Below are 12,224 nucleotides of genomic sequence, written 5' to 3' on the forward strand. Positions count from 1 at the left end.
CAGCAATATTAACAAACTATGCACATTTAAGTACTATGGGAGTATCTAAGGGAATACACAGCATAGGAATGGTTACTGAAGAAACACAGCATCTATTTTCTTCTATAAGTTTGGAGGATGGCTTTCTACCCACCAATATGAAAGGAAAAAGGTGAGAACTATTATTTTGGTGGTAGAGAGGCAATTTCTTCCAAAAGGCAGTCTGAGCCATAAGAGTTTCATTCAGATCTAGCAGTTCAGACAGTAGTACACCCCAAGGGTAAGGGGAGTTCCTGCTGACTTTGTATATTATACTACAAAAATAGTCCTGGACTCTAAGGATTCTTCATATAGGAGTGGTTGGTTATAAGGTGACATCTATTTCCCATCTGTGACTGAGATGGCCAGTGTCATGAAGCAGTACATTGGACATACAATTCTAAAAGTTCATTAGAGGGTTTAGGGCAACAGGACCATGTACCCGAGAGGTGAGTAGCACCTATTAGCTAATATTAATACTGAAAGGAGTTCTGTCTTAGAGAAAATTTTATATTTTTTCCATAAATGAAAAGTGCAACTGTTAGATCAATAGGGAAAAAACATTTGGTTACAATATCCTGGGGGATGATAAAAAAATAATTTGAAATAAGCTAGTTTGTGGGCAAAATGCCCTTCTGATGGTGGTGGGACTAAAGCAACTAATGGGCTTCTGCACCTGTAGACCTCAGATCTTTATGGTGGTTGAATGTCTGTCCCCATCACTGCAAACCAGTGTAGGGCCTGAGTCTGGGCTGGATGTATTGTCTACAGTCAAGGAGCTGGGTGAGGACCTTTCCCAAGAGTACCAGGAGGGCAAGGACAACCATCCTCTGCTTCCTTGTGTGAATTCATGCAAAGCATGAGTCTGTCTTCCACCAGGCTGAATGGAGGGCTACAGTGTTTCTCTGTGTCCTGGCAGGGACATGAACCACACCCCTGGGCTGCTTGCACAGATCCAAGTCCTGTGGCTGCCCCCAGGCTCTCTTGCAGTGAACATGCTTCTGGAACATGAGAAATATGTGCAGGTGGCTCTGGGGGTCCCATTAGAGAGCTGATGTTTCTTTCCTCCATTCTGCATGCTTTTGCCTTCCTTTTCAGAGACCAGTTTTTCAAATTGGCTACACTTCTAAACCATGAGATGGGGTGGGGAGTTCCATCATGCATTTGTGAACGCCATCCTCCCGTGTCCGTATTTACACAAGCCGGGTCTCTGCTGGCCTGCCCCAGTGGGGGACTAGACATTCCAGAAACAAGGCTGGGTCTGCTAAAATTAGAAGAAAGCTCTCCCTGTTTCCTTTGAGCCTCAAAAGTGCAATCTATTGGAGAGGCAGTTCAGTGGGTGTAAACACCGAGTGCTCAGAAATCTGAGAAAAAGCATTGTCTTGGGAGCTCACCAATGAACCAGATGGGGATGTGCCTGAGGAGGATAAGCTGGAAGAGCTAGTACTTGGAGAAATGTTTAACTGAGGGGTTAAAACTTTCTTGGTGTTCTGGTTTGTGGCACTACTTTTGCCCCCCTTGATCCCCATGATCAAACTCTGATCTTTAGAATGGTCTAAGTCAAAGTCGCTCAGGGCTAAAAGCCCTTCCATCTCACCCTGGTCTGGGTCATACTCACTGAGGGTTAAGACAGAGTCCATGAATCTGCTCTCCTGACCAAACGGCTTTACAAAGTCACTACATGGAGCAATAGCTGCCCTATAAGGAGAACCTACTGTGTGCCAGCCATGGAGATGGTTGCTATAATGAACTCAAAAGCCCTTCAGCGTAGACTGGTTCCATCATTCATATTTTACAGATGGGGAAACCAACGTTTGGAGAAGTGAAGAGACTTGCTCAGGTTTACGGAAGTGAGAAGCAGAGCTTCATTGGACAACAGGTCCTTCTCCAAGCCTGTTTCTTATCTGTCAGTTGGGAACTATAACCCTAATAACCGGTAAGGAAAATGTTCAAAAATAGATTGGGGTGATGAATGCATAATATATGATGGTACTGTGAACACTTTCATTATACACCATGGATGATTGTATGGTATGTGAATTTATCTCAATAAAACTGAATTAAAAAGAAAAAAGAAACTACCAGACCCTTAGGTGTGAATAGGATGATGAAAATTAAAAAAAAAAAAATCAAAAATCAAAAAATTTTTACAGATCAGGATTTCTCCACTTCAGCACCATTGACATGCTGGGCTGGATAATTCCCTGTGGTGGGGGGCTTTCCTGTGGGTTATAGGATATTTAGCAGTCTCTGGACTGCACTCAGTAAATGCTAAAGGCACCTCCCATCCAGTTGTGACAACCAATAATATCTCTGACATTGTCCAATGTCTCCTGGAGGAGCAAAATCGCCCCCTATTCAGAAACATAGTTACAGATTTTTAAAAAATGATAGCAGGAAGAAAAAATTGATAAGAATATAAAGTTGAGGAATGGAAAACAGGAAAGATAACACAAAAAAAATTACAGGATTAATCCAGAAGATCCAATGTCTTATTAATAGAAGTTCCAGAAAGAGAGAACAGAGGAAAGAGAGGGTAGGGAACTACCACAGAAATGAGAATGAAAGATTTCTCATAAGTGAATTACATAAATTCCCAGATTGAAAGGATTTCCAGCACAAATGGAAATAAAAAACTACTCTACATTGTAGCAATTTCAGACATCTATGGATAAAGAGAAAACCATGAAATCTTCTGAAGAGAAAAGCAAGTCACATACAAAGCACCCAGAATCAGAAGGCCATGGGAGTACAATCCTCTAACAACAATCCTGGAAATTAAAAGATAACAAGCAACATGTGGCTGATTGGAGGTGGCTGCGAATTCTCTGACATTCCTCTCAACAAGAAGTAGAGTCCAATCCCCTCTCCTTGAATCTGCCGTGCCATTGGAGACTTGCTTGGTTAATGGAATGCAGTGGAAGTAACTTTCTGGAACTCCACAAGAAGCCTTGCAGCTTCTACCTGGACATCTTGGGATCCTTGTTGTGAAGTCCAGAGCTGCCTTGTAAGAAGTCCAACTACCCTGAGGCCTCCATTCTGTAATGAAGCCCAATTAACCGTGTTGAAAGACCTCCATGGTGAAAGAAAGATAACAGACATTCCAGCCCCAGCCTTTCCTGGAATCCTGGCCAAGGCCCAAGACACCACGGGGCACAGTGAAGCCAACCCTGCTACAACCCATCAAAATTCCTGACCTACAGCATCATGAGACATGTTAATAATAATAAATTGTTGTATTAAGCCTCTATATTTTGCAGCAATACATAATCAGCATACCATGCCTTCACAAAACTGAAGAGGAAATTATTTCCAATCTAGAATTCTATACTGTGTTCGTTTGGATGTATTATGTCCCCCCAAATGCCATTATCTTTGATACAATCTTGTGTGGGCAGACATATTAGTGTTGATTAGATTGTAATTCGTTGATTGAGTGTTTCCATGGAGATGTGACCCACACAACTGTAGGTGATAACTCTGATTAGATAATTTCCATGGAGGTGTTGCCCCACCCATTCAGCATGGACCTTGATTAGTTCACTGGAACACTATATAAGCTCAGACAGAAGGAGCCAGCTTGCTGCAGCCAAGAGGGACACTTTGAAGAATACACAGAAGCTGAGAGAGTAATTGCAGATGAGAGACATTTTGAAGATGGCCTCTGAAAGCAGACTCTTGCTCCAGAGAAGCTAAGAGGACAAACATCCCAAGAGCAACTGAGAGTGACATTTTGAAAAGGAGCTGCAGCCTAAGGGGAACAACCCGGGAGAAAGCCATTTTGAAACCAGAACTTGGAGCAGACGCCAGCCACGTGCCTTCCCAGCCAACAGAGGTTTTCCGGACGCCATTGGCCATCCTCCAGTGAAGGTACCCAGTTGTTGATGTGTTACCTTGGATACTTTATGGCCTTAAGACTGTAACTATGTAACCAAATAAACCCCCTTTATGAAAGCTGATCCATTTCTGGTGTTTTGCATTCCAGCAGCAGCATTAGCAAAATAAAACATATACCCATAAAAACTATCTGTAGCCTATGAGGAGAAAATAAAGACATTTCTAGGTATGCAAAGCCATAAAACTTACCTCCTAGGCACCTTTTCTCAGGAAGAAACTAGAGAACATATTGCATTATATCAAGGGGTAAAATGAGAAAAAGGGAGAGAAGGAATCCAAGACACAGAGGGCTCAACACAAGAGAGGGAGGAAAGGGTTCCAAGGATGGGGGAATGGAATTCCTAGGAGAGTAGCCAGACAACTGTCCAAAAGGGAAAAAGTGCTCTGCAGGCTCCAGAGGAATGCCTCTGAGAAAACAGAAATACAACTGATGTGTTGAACATTCTGGGGGGAGATTTACAACTCCAGCTAGAGTGTAGGGATGAATTTGTGATATTATGTAGAAAACTAAGTCAACGAAACTGAAAAGTAGAAGGAGGGAAAGCTGTACTAGAAAGGACACAGAAATATAACACACTGCCTGATTGAGCTGCGAAAATTTCATAGTCAACCATTTCATGAGGATGGGACTAGGGGATGTCTGTTAGGGATGTAAGAGAATCAGATCCTCAACTTCTACTTTAAGAAATCAAGAGATAATGTCTAAGGGGAAAAATTTTAAGAAATGGCAGTATAGGTTTTCTAGTTAGAAATACGGTGGAAATTGAAGCAGTAGCTAAAGGAATTGAAAGCAGTTGCTTCCAGACTGTTTGGCAGGGAGTGGCTATTTTTGTTATAAACCTCATAGTCTTATCTGATATTTTACAATTAAATACCCCTATTATTTTGATAAGAGTACTGTGTTGTAGGAGACATCCAGGTAGGGTGGACAGTGAGAGAGAATTCCTGGGTCAGGTAAGAGCCAGGTGTGTTCCAGGAATTGAAAGAGGGTTGATGTGACTGGAGCACAGAGAGAGAGGGGAGAGGGGAGAGGAGAAGGTTTATTTGATTCTAAGAAAAATAGTAGGTTATTTCCCCGTTTAAGCTGGGGGCCGACTGGGATTGATTTCCTTTTCTTTGCAGCTGCTGTGTGTCAGAGACTGAAACAGAGGCAGCAGGGCTGGAGAGAAGATGGAAGGATTGGGACACTTATTTTGGAGGCAGACTGTTTGGAATTCACATGATTTAAGCTTTGCCTTAATCCATTTTGCAGACGGTAAAACGTGGGGTCAGAGTGAGCTGCTGAGGATCTCATAGCTAGACGTGGCAGATCATGATTAAAACTCAGTTCCCCAAACCTATGCCTCTTGGTCTCACCCTTATACAAAGAGGGAAGGGGAGCACCCTGATTTCCTCCAGGTTCCTAGCAGGATAGGAAAACCCCGTTTCAGATATGGATCCCAAACCTTCAAAACACCTCCCCTCTGTGACCTAGGAATCCAAATAACCTAAAATAAGGGAGCTTTCTTTGCAGAAAGTTGATCATCATGAGTGATTACTTACAATCATGAAAAACTGGAAATCCCCTAAACAGGTAACCCAAGGGAATGGATAAGAAAACCTTGGCTTAGTGCTTCTGTGGATCATTCTGCAGCTGTTAGACATTACAGGGACAACAGCAATAGCTGCCCTGTAAGAGCTCCTAATGTGTGCCTGTCATGGAGATAGGTGCTCTTTAATGCACTCAACAGCACTCCAAGGTAGGTTAGTTATCACATTCCCATTTTACAGATGGGAGAACTAAGGCTTGTAGAAATGAAGAGCCTTGCTCAGGTTTACAGAGGTGAGGAGCAGAGCTTCATTGGACAACAGTTCTTTCTCCAAGCCTGTTTCTCATCTGTAAGGTGTGAATAATAAACCTAATAAATTATAAGCATGTAGGGTTAAATGAATGAGAATAAAAAGGTGCCCCAATTCCCCTCTGTCTGTGGACATGTGAAACATAGAGTACAAGTTATCTGCTTCCAATGGACGAAGTCGGGACAGAGACAGGATAAACATACCCATTCCCCTAGGGAGAAATTGGAAGGAAAACAGGGTCATAGGTGCATCCCACCCCCACTCCACCCCCAAAAAGAGAAGTTGCCAGCTCAGTACCCAGCTTACAGTGGGTGCTCAGCAAATGCAAATCTCTCCTTTCTGCATCTTCACGTTATGACTGACTGCTTATCAATGCAGTCACCATCATCATGGAAACTGCACCCCCTCCCTGTGCCTACCATCACTCCCTGTATTAGTTAGGGTTCTCTAGGGAAATGGAATCAACAAGAGATATCTATAAATATAAGATTTTATAAAAGTGTCTCATGCAACTGTGGGGATGCACGAGTCCAAATTCCATAGGGCAGGCAGCAAACTGGCAACTCCAATGAAGGTGTTCAATGAACTCCTCAGGAAATGCTTTGCTGGCTAACTGAAGATGAAGTGAAGGTCCTCTAACTTTCTCGTTTAGAAATCTTCAACTGATTGTATAAATCCAGCTGACTGAATTCTCTCATTGCGGAAGACATGCCCTTCGTTGATATAATCAGTCATAACTGCAGCTAACTGACTGATGATTTAATAAACTAGCCTTCTGGTTTACTAACCAGCCACAAATGTGCTTGCAGTAACGGTTAGGCCAGTGCTTGCTTGACCAGACACTTGGACACCATCACCTGGCCAAGTTGATACATGAACTTAACCATCACTCTCCCCCATTCTGAGACTGAGCACAGAGGTCAGAGTGTCCCAAATGCGACAGGGTGAGGGCATCTGTGGCTAGAGCTAAGGACCATTTCTTGTCACTGTCTACAGTGGCACTCTAGCCAGTGCGCCTTGGGAAATGGCTGCAGAAACTACTTCCTTGATGAAGTCACCAGAGATGGCATAAGGGGACAGTCCACACACTGTAGAGCAGGGTGACACTGAGCCATGTTGGGAAATGCAGATGGGCCCAGCATCTCAGGAAGAAATAATATGTCTTCGGCCCTCAAACCAGCCACAGTGCATAGCCACATATATCATATATCTTTTTGTTACATTGGCCAACACATTAATAGTAACTTGTTTAAAAATGCAGTCTTTTGGACTTCAAATTATTACAAAAGGATAATCAAGATTATATAGATACACTTTCTGAATTACTCAAATTCATTCCATTTTGAATGCAAAAGGTAAATGAAATTTCATAACCATTTCTCCTTCACATTTACCTGTAAAAGTCCAAAAACTAAAGCACTTTCCTGAAGATCTATTTCTACAATGAGTTAATGTAATCCTAAAAGACTACCAGAACTAAATTATCATTTGATAGTAACAATTTTCACCACATGTCTTTCCTAAAAAAAAAGGGGGAGGGTTGGATTTCCCATACTGAACTAAACATAATAGACTTCCAAATGTTCTGACTTTAATAAACCTCAACTCTTTTCCCAGTAAGAACTACCTACACCGTACAGTGCTACATACAATTATCCTAGTGAGATGTACATTTAGATGCACAATATGATCAACACAGGAGTGCCATACAAAGTTTCTCTGCAGATACAAATGCTAAGAAAGGCCACAGTGGACAGTGCCAGACGCCATGTACACGGTAGATTGCAGGTACTACTGAAGTTTAGAGGAGACCACAAGTTTCAGGGTTTTTTTAGCAATGGAAAAACAAAAACATTTAGAGAAACGTAGGAGTAGAAATACATAATTCCACTGTCAACAATTTCATTTTTCAGATACTATTTCCTTAAATGGGCAAAATAGCTTAACTTAAATTTAGATAAATTGAACATGATCAGAATATGAAAGATTTTCATTGTTTTTTCAAAGAAATGCACTAGGCTTAGAACGAGGATCTTTCTGGTTCCAGCATCTGTAGGTCAACCAAACGCTCCGGATCTCCCTAAAACTGAAGAAAAGGCCAATGCTGCCAACAAATCTCAAAACGTCTCCAGAATATTCTCCTATTATCGGAGCACACAGTAAGCACGGGTGACCACTTTTAGCACAGCTAGCCAGACAGGTGTCATCTGGATTAAAACTTCAGAACCCACAGCAGTTTAAATTTCTCTGGATGTCATTTCGAGCACTTGCTGTATTGTTCCACCCAACTTCAAGAAGCTGACCCAGTTGCTCCTGGTTCAGGGCTAAACAAGCACAGGATACAGAAAACTGAACAATAAATACAAGTAAGAGAATAATCATGTAAAAAAATAGCAACACCTAATGGCGTTTTACAGCTCCAATCAGCCCCACTAACGCAATCAGGAACAAGAAGATGCCCACTGCAATGACCACGCCCACCACCCCTGAGACTGGAAATCAGCCCGCAGCCGATGCCCCACGCGGCGATTCCAATCAGCAACAGACTAACCAACGCTTAGAGCAGGTTGAGGGCGCACAAGCAGTTCTTGGAACACGCCAAGCCTCTGCAAACCATCTTGGAGCCTGTAGTCCCCGGCAGCTGCAGTCAAATTCCGCTCCTGCGGAGGCTCCCAAGCAGCCTCTTTGTCCTTGTCTTTAGGGCCTGGCCCAGGCGGAGCAGGAAGGCGGACCCCGGGTGGGGGAGCGGGCGGACCGCGGCGGCTGGGGCTGCAGTGCGCCGGCGGGCCCGCGGCGACTCAGACCCCCACAGTACCATCTTATAGTTGCGCATTCATCACCCCACTCTATTTTTGAACATTTTCCTTACACCAGAAAGAATAAGAATAAAAAATAAAAATAAAAAAAGAACACCCAAATCACCGCCCCCATCCCACCCTATTTTTCATTTAGGTTTTGTCCCCATTTTTCTACTCATCCATCCATACACTGGATAAAGGGAGTGCGATCCACAGGGTTTTCACAATCACACTGTCACCCCTTGTAAGCTACATTGTTATATAATCGTCTTCCAGAGTCGAGGCTACTGGGTTGGAGTTTGGTAGTTTCAGGTATTTACTTCCAGCTATTCCAATATATTAAAATCTAAAAAAGTGTTACCTATACAATGCATAAGAATATCCACCAGAGTGACCTCTCAACTCTATTTGAAATCTCTCAGACACTGAAGCTTTATTTCTTTTCATTTTGCATCCCCCTTTTGGTCAAGAAGATGTTTTCAATCCCATGATGCTGGGTCCAGATTCATCCCCGGGAGTCATATCGTTCGTTACCAGGGAGATTTACACCCCTGGGAGTCAGGTCCCATGTAGCAGGGGAGGGCAGCAAGATCACCCGCCAAGTTGGCTTAGTTAGAGAGAGTGAGCCACATCTGAGCAACAAAGAGGCACTCAGGGGGAGACTCCTATTTGCCTTCTTTTTGAGAGACCACTTTTTCAAATTGGCAAAACTTCTTTTTAACCATGAGATGGGGTGAGGAGTTCCATCATGCATTCCGGAATGCCAGTCTCCAGTGTCCTTCATTGCACAAGCCAGTGGACTGCTGGCTTGCCCAATGGGGGAATCTGGCATTCTAGAAGCAAGGCTGGAAATGCTAAAGTCAGAAGAAACCTCTCCTTGTTTCCTTTGAGCCTGAAAAGTGCCATCTATTGGAGAGGAAGTTTCAGTGGGTGTAAACACTGAGTGTTCAGAAAACTAAGAAAAAGCATTGTTTTGGGAGGTCATCGATGAGCCAGACAAGAATGTGCCTGAGGAGGGTAAGTTGGAACAGATAGAACTTTGTCAAATGTGTACTCAGGAATAAAACCTCAGTGTTTTGGTTTGTAGCACAACTCTTGCCCACCTCAATCCCCATGACCGAACTCTGATTGATGAGCTTTTGCCCCTCCATTTGCAAAGACTTGTGCTGCTTGAGATACTCTGCTTCTCCATGCAAGACATCAGCTTCAGAGCTGGTTTTATCTTGTTTCTTGGCATAAATCACCCTGAGATAGGTCAGTCTGTAGTGCTTGTCATCTATGCTGGGCTCTGAGCTTTGCTGGTGTCACTTCAGGCTCTTTGGAGCCTCTGCTGCAGCTGTGAATAGGTAGCCAGGTGTGCACATGTCAGATGGGGTCGGGGCATGATCCCACAGCAGGACTTTTGTGTTCTACACCACTGAAACGGTCTCCGGCTTGGATTCACGAGGCTGTTTCATTTGAACCTCTTCATATTTAGAATGGTCTAAGTCAAAGTCACTCGGGTAAAAGCCCTTCCATCTCAGGCTGGTCTGGGTCCTACTCACTGAGGGTTAAGACAGAGCCCATGATTCTGCTCCCCTGACCAAGTGCCTTTCCCAGGTCACTACATGGAGCATGTACATCCTCATTTAGCTCATTCTCCAAGCTGTCATGGGAGGAGTCACGCAGTTGGCAGCAAGAGATATCTGAGGCATTCTCTCTATGATTACGTCTCACTGAAATCTCTCCCAAGAGGGAAGGGATTTGTTCTCCAAATATCCTTGGGCAATTTTTGATCAGAAATTGTATAAACAGGGAAACTTTTTTTGTAAATTCATTTTCTACTTCTGGACTGGAGGAAATGGGAGGCCAAAGAATGTTGGAGCAATACACACCACTAAATTAAATGTAGTCATCTGACTGGATGAGGAATGTTGCTCAATGTTGTATAATACCCCAAAAAGTTACCTTTAGAGAATGACATTGACTCTTGAAACTGCTCTAATAGCCTTTGGATTGTATTGATTTTCTCTTCATCATTCCCTTGATCCATGACACTGACCCAATGATCATAGAGAGCTGATGAAAAAATACTTCCTGGAATATTTTGTACAAAATCCTTGAGGACAGATGCTATCATAAAAACAGATTCACTGTCTAGGTGTGCTTCAACTCCAGAATTCAGTTTCTCTTTCAGCTCTCTGAAGGATTTCACATTGCCAGATAGCCTGAAGATACCTTTGGTGAGGGGCCCTTTTTGATTAAGAACAACATATCCAAGACAGGTTTCAGCAGATTGTCATTCTCACAAATATCTGACAGAGGAACTCCAAACAGCTGTCCTGGCATGGGAGATGTTGGTGACATGGGCAAATCGTCCAGGTGAGTGCTGGAACCCCGCCAACAGGCCCAGCTTAGGAGTGAGCTCCACCTTTTCGATGTCTTCTGCCCTGAAACACTCAGTTGCTGGGCTGCGGCCAGGCGTCTGGGCTTCAGGATGAACTGGCACTGCATCTCCCGGGGCAGCTGTTCCATGAGGAAAGGTTCTTGCAAGTTGGGAGGGGTGCTGCAGTCCTTTAACCTCTCTGTCAGGAGTGCAGAGTCTTGAACATGGCTCATTTTAATTACATAGGGATATTCATGCCCAATGAGAGGGAATGGGGCAGCTTCTTTGCCAGAAGTGACCCATAACTGGTAATCTCTCTCAGAGCCAGTTATCCCTAGCTTTGCTAGTGACATTTTGATAACTTTGTTTGCCGTATGTGAATTCATTACTGTTACAATTTTAGCATAGGCACAATTCCCAATGAATGTCCTTGGTGAAGATTTTGAGGGGAATGCTCTTTGGGTGGTCCTTCTCTTTCTCTAGGTTGCTGTATCTCTGAAAGGGAGAGAACCTTTTGTCCTTCTGTTCTGGACAACTGAAAGTGGCCACAAAGTTCACAGTGGGCCAGCCCAAGACAAAGGACTTCATGGCATTGGTGTTGCCTTCTCCTAGTTGATCCACACACCTTGCTGTCCACATGTTACTTAATTTAATTTCATTTTTTATCTTCAGATTGTTATTATATTTGATTTTGGCCACAAGAAACAAATCATTAAACAGGAAAATATGTCGTTGCTCCTGCCTCTTCAGGCATTTCTTGAGTTCCACCCGGCCATCAATCAACAAAGTCCTGTTGGTGCAGACAAAGGATGACAGAAATGCACAGGAATCCACGCTCCCAGAAGGGCTCTCCTTGGTTATCCGGCCGGTTTTGCAGGGCTTTGTCAAGGGTGAGAGATGGAGCACTCTTCCTCCTTTCCGCTAGTGTTTTCATTTTGTTCCTCCAGGCGGGCTGCTGGGCCCGGACATAAGCCGCAGGCCCTAACGACACAGAGCGGAACCTGCCAGTGGGAGGTGCGCTTGGAGATCTCAAAAGGCCGGGAAAAGGGAGCCCCCGATCCAGGCAGGCTCGCCGGACAAATGGAGGAGCCAGGCTGCCTCTGCGGTGGGGGATGGAAACTGGCAGGGAGGCTGAGGGGTCTGCTTCGGTTGGGAATAGGACGATCAATGGGAATAAGCCGAGGGTTCTAGGACGCCGCGGTAAGGTCAGACGTGAGAGCCCAGGGAAGGCGGGAATGTCCGGGGACGAACGCCACAGGGTGCGAGCCTGACCGTTAAATCCCGGAGAAGCCCGGCTCACGCGCAGC

General features: G+C 44.1%; 2 pseudogenes; both read right to left on the reverse strand.

Moving 5' to 3' along the window:
- Positions 1 to 563: 563 nt before the first annotated feature.
- On the reverse strand, positions 564 to 11,851 carry LOC119524386 (annotated as a pseudogene).
- On the reverse strand, positions 7,269 to 8,612 carry LOC119524460 (annotated as a pseudogene).
- Positions 11,852 to 12,224: the final 373 nt, after the last annotated feature.

Source organism: Choloepus didactylus, assembly GCF_015220235.1.
Source record: "Choloepus didactylus isolate mChoDid1 chromosome 11 unlocalized genomic scaffold, mChoDid1.pri SUPER_11_unloc1, whole genome shotgun sequence".
NCBI lineage: Eukaryota > Metazoa > Chordata > Mammalia > Pilosa > Megalonychidae > Choloepus > Choloepus didactylus.